The 5,530-nt window shown below is 36.7% G+C and overlaps 1 pseudogene; it reads right to left on the bottom strand.

Moving 5' to 3' along the window:
* Nucleotides 1-4,288: 4,288 nt before the first annotated feature.
* Nucleotides 4,289-4,658, bottom strand: LOC120299196 (annotated as a pseudogene).
* Between the last annotated feature and the right edge of the window lie 872 nt (nt 4,659-5,530).

Raw genomic sequence — 5,530 nt, 5'->3', positions numbered from 1 at the left:
CCACCTCACTTTTTCCAGGTAGTTAGAACAGAATCTGGATTAACTGTACCATTTCCTTTTTTTCCATTTAGAACCATATTATTTCCTTCAAAATCATACTAGTTGGCAATGCCAGCTGCCTTCTTAGAATAAATAGCATTACACATTTTTTACTGTTTTTCCATTTTATGAGGATGATTAAATATTCCGAGGACCAAGAATGAATACTTACCACTCATTTACTCCATTTTAGTAGTGATAGAATTAATTTTGGTAAGGTCAAAGTAACATGTGGGCTTGCTTTCACTTGGAAAAGGAAAATGCTACTCTTTTAAGATCAATGAAATAACAGAGTAATTGCATTTCTAAATAGCTCTATTTGACATAATGGAATTTTTGAGAAAAGTTGCATAAGATTATCCTGCATATCACATTTCAGAGCCAAGAACAGTTTATTCTCTGAAAGATTTGAATTGACCAGTTTAAATATTTTGTACAGTGCATAACTGAATTATAGAAGTTCCATATTAAGATTACTATAAATGAAGCCTTTTAAAGGTATTATCTACATTTAGTTATCTTCCATCTTAAAGATTAAAAAAGGATTAACATATCTTCTAATGTGAACTGAATACATTTTAGCTTCCTTCTTTTTTTAAGGAAACTTACTGATCACTACAGAAAAAATAGGGACATGGATTTGTTGAGTATAGATGATGGGTTTTATAACTGGACCACACGGTGCTGTAAAAGGCTGATATGTATCTCCACAAAATGCATGTTCCTCTTAGCAATAGTGGTTTGCCTCTTATTCTTTTCAGACTATATCAAATAATTTAATTGAAGAGCAACAAAAATCTCTTCCCACTGTTGTTCTGCAGCCTTTTTGAAATGTTATGCCATTTCTCTGTTTCAGTCCAGGGAAATTATCCATATCTCTGACAAGAGAATAGGTTACTAATGCACCAACACAGCTGTTTTGACACTTTTGATGAATAACATTCAATACTATTAATTGGAACAATTGCTTTTCATTTAACTAAATCACTAGAATTGCTAAACTAAATTGAAACGGAATGTAATTTTGCCTCACTCTCCTTTAATATGGGCCTCTAAATGTCTTCTCCCTGAAGGATTAGTAACTTAATCACCTAACAGTGATAACTGTTTCATAGCCCTCAGCTGGAAAGCTTTTCCTGCTAAGCAGAATTGCAAGGGGGAACGTAACAGGGATGGGGAAAAGAATTCCATTTCTGTTCTTTCTTTCCCTTTTTACTGCAATATTAATCATATTAAAAATGATCTCCTGCCTTTTCCTCCCTCTTCCATCCAGATCTTTATAGTTCATTATAATTCCAGCCTCCTCACCTTTCATTTTGCTTGTATCAATCACACACATTTCTCTGTGTGCATGGCAATTATATCTGTCCATTTGCTAGAGAGAGAGAGAGAGAGAGAGAGAGAGGGAGGGAGAGGGAGAGGGAGAGGGAGAGAGAGAGAGATATTTTAACTGCCATTACTCAGAAAATAGGGTAGAACCTACAGATGTGTATTTCTACACACACATAATTACATACTAGATAATTGTTCCCATATAAACAGGCTTGGTATTGTTCTCCTTATCTTAAAAAACACAGAGAAAGGAGTAAGCATTGTAAATCTTCCGCCTTCCATTTTGTATTCAAGATGGACAGTGATTAATATTTATATGTTACTTATATGTAATGGTGTATGTCTATACATATGTTGTATATAGCATGTTTAAATGTGTGTTATGTATGTGTACACTTTGAGAGCAAGCAACTAAATTTCATTTTTAATGTGTGCCATTGTGCCCACAGTAAAAAATGACAATAAAGGTTATCTATCTATATCTAAATAATTTCTGCCTGATTTTTTTAAAAAAAGCATTCTGCTTTTGTTTGATTTTCTCATTCATTTTCTCCTTCTTTACTGTACCAGTTCTCATCCAGATTAATGCTGAAATATGATATTATGAATCCTGAAATTTCAGATTATGCATATTTACTTGGCTGACTTCAAATCTGCCTTTACTATTGTGGCAATGGAAATTCCAATAATGTTTTATTTATTCATCTCACATAATGACTTGGCCTAGCTGAACAAAATCTCACAAGGCCAAGTAGTGAGTGTAAAGTAATTACTGCATGTCATACATTTACATAGCCCTTCTCAGAATGAGATAAGCCTCAAACAACAGTTAGCAGCAGCAGGAAGACCAGAGCAAAGAAATAAGAATGATAAAGACAAAGCAGGCACTTTGTGTGGAATTATGTTTGACTATTTTAGGTAAGTGACTAGCAGAAGCTGCATTGCTTGGCACACTTAGCAGAGAATAAGGAAACAAAAGGAATTCATTTCTGAGCAAACAAGCACAGAATTTCTTTGTTGTATGTTATATAGGTCAAATGAGTGGAGCACCAAGTTTTTTTAATAACAGGTATGAATGATGTGAAGGGAAAACATCTAAAAATATTTTAATGACAATAGATAACAAAGAATCTATTCCATGGATTGTGTAGAGATCCTAGACCTAAAGGTACTTTGCTTTAATAGAACTTGTAATAAAATATGATATTTCTAAGTGTCACTTTGAGCAGCTATGTGGCAAAAGTGGTGTTCAGGAGTCTTTTCTGCATGAGGTCATCAGATTTCTCCATTTTGTTAGAATTTACTAGATAGTAATCCACTCCACAATATACCCCTGCTTACTTTTTGCATGTGATGATGTGTGGAGATAATCAAAGATTATTGCTTTCCAGAATATGATCTTATCTTGACAACAGCTAAATAGTGCTGCTGTGATTATTATATATATATATATATATATATATATATATATATATATATATATATATATATATATATATATATATAATAGCTAGCCTATCACCTTTAATACTTTAAGTCAAAGCCTCCCACAACACTGACAAGGTAAACCACTAGAACAGACTTGTTAAATATAAGGAGTTCCGGCCCTTGGGGCCAACCTGGATATGGCAGAGGACTCCCCCTGCCCCAGTCCACCCCAGTCCAGCTGGGCACCTGCCCAGATGCACACACATGAGGAGGCAAGCATGCAGGGGCCCAGTGGTGCTCAGCAGCAGCAGCAGGCGCAGCCCGCTGGTCCCTCAGTGCCCATTGGCCGGTGCATCCTGGGCTCCCACATCATGCACAGCACAGGTGGGTCCAAGTGCCACGGCCACCAGGCTTGCTCACCAAGTGGCAGACGGAGGTAGAGGCTTGGGGGGGGGGGAAGACATATGATTCGGCCCACCAGATGTGCCAGTCAGCCTGCCGGCCGGCCATCCAATTCTAGCCATAGCAGGCACAGGCAAGCAAAGACAGATGTCATAAACACTCCGCATCCTCCCCACTTGGCCTCCACTGTCTAACTTTGTCCTCCAACTCCACTGCCCCCTGCTACACCCCCAATGGCCCCAGCAAACAGGAAGGGTGGGGAGTTCCCTGTCCCCAAGAGGCAGCCAGGATTTCCCTCCCTGCTCTGCATATATGTATATATGGATATTATATATTTATATATGTATATATATAAGATTTGTCCAATGTAAAATTTTGAGTAAATGTATAGTGAAACAACCTATGGCAGGTTCAAACCAATTAAAAGTTAAATATTTTGTTTATCTCTCAATTCAATGCACAAACTTAAAATTGAAAGATATGGACAGGATTCATATTGTATTCATATTTATTCACATTTGTATGCATAACACTACAACTCATTACAGGAGTTGTTTGTTTTGATTTTATTGTGTTATCCCAGTAATGCTGGGTGCACACATTGTGCTAAGCCATGTTTTGCTTAATCAAAGCTTGTGGAATAAGGCATAATAGCATCGTAAAACCAAAGCCACATGCATCGCATTATAGCTTAGCATGATTGATGAATCCTGTCAATAATCTCCTTTCTTTTCCTCATGAACAGTGCAATTGTACATTGAACAGAGTCCTCTGTGAACTGGAAAAATTAAATGTGCTCTATTTTTGCCAGTTCTATATCTCTTTTCTTCCTAAGCATAGCTTTAGTCTTTTGCTTGTTCTATTTCAGTTTGATTTGGAAGCAGAATTCCTAGTATAAATTATGACTTAAAGGCTTCTGTGTGGTTTATTTATTTCTTAGATTTTTAGCTCTTATATTTCTTTAGGTCAACTATAGCTCACTTGAAAGAAGATAGAATATAAAGGCAATCCCAGAAAGCTCTTGTGAAAGTAGATGAAGTTTGGTGTGTTAAAGGCAAACAGCCGAACAATTTTTTTTGTTACAAGTTTAGAAAAAGAAACCCAGGATTTCCCCCCTGTGTGCTTTTGGTTTGCTTACTCATGATCCATGGTACTAGCTGATAGGGTCATCACCCAAACTGATGTGAAGGCAACAGGTTGTTTTACCATTTTTCTAAGCCTTTTGGCTGAACATTGAATCTAGGACTGATCACACCACCTTGTTAAGCCTGTGTGAGATTAACTACAGTTTTGCCAGCTCAGTGGTCATCAGTGATTTCAAATTCATCTATGTAACCATACTTCATTGTCATAATTAAGAACCAGACAATTATTCTGGAGCACAGCTGATGCTTTCTATGCTTCTCTGTATTGCTGATGTTTCTAAGAGCATCTGCCAGAACATTCATGTGTACCATGATGACAGAACAACAGGATGGTGGGAAAAGGCCAAACAAATATACATAACACTTCATAACAAAGACGAAGTTGGGAGCCTAATTTCAGAGCTTCATTTTAATACATATTATATATAAATTGGTATGTTACTTTTGGAGAAGCAGAAAGTTTATTACAGCTGTCTAGTCCTCATGATACAATTTTACAAATTTACAATTTGAAATAGATCTTTGGGATAATTTTTTGAAGGGGGAATTTACTCATTTGTTTTTCTTACCTTCATAGTGGGGGTTTCTACAGATGTCTGCAGGTATGGTGAAGAAAGTCAGGATGGGAGCCACAACAATGCTGTTCAAGGTCTACCTGTGTTTTTAAATGCATAACAGGAGGTGAATGGAAAAACTGGCAAACACAGCAGAAAAGCTTGTTCTCCTGGACATCTTGACTTTTTTCACCATACTCTGTAGATACCCCCAGTTTTGTACAATGGCTGTGACTTATGTCTAAAATGCTATTGTGGACTGTGGGAAGTCAGAGTTCTTGCCACAGAAACAGGAAACTATTCCAAACAAAAGGCTAGAGAGGGTATAAAAACCTACTGCCCATGTGCTCAGGTCCTTCTTTCCTCTGGTCTTTCCTGCAACAACCATCTTTCTGCCTCTTCAATAAACTGTAACCTTCTTTCCAAAGCAGTCACCATGTTGCTTATTTATTTCTGGTTTGATGAACCAGGATGAAGACTTCCAACAGGACAAAACTTAAGAATGATATTTCAGTTGGCTTATTACTAAAAGCATGGTAATAGCTCTTAGATATGATCATATTTGTAAATGACCATTTGGTTGGTACTGATATTTTGTTTTAGAAAATAGACTATTTAATGGTTAAAAAC

Source organism: Crotalus tigris, unplaced genomic scaffold, assembly GCF_016545835.1.
Source record: "Crotalus tigris isolate CLP2741 ecotype Arizona unplaced genomic scaffold, ASM1654583v1 scf7180000024281.4978605, whole genome shotgun sequence".
Taxonomy (NCBI): Eukaryota; Metazoa; Chordata; class Lepidosauria; order Squamata; family Viperidae; genus Crotalus; species Crotalus tigris.
The sequence above is the reverse complement of the archived record's forward strand: the minus strand, read 5'-3'. Positions and strand labels throughout refer to the sequence as shown.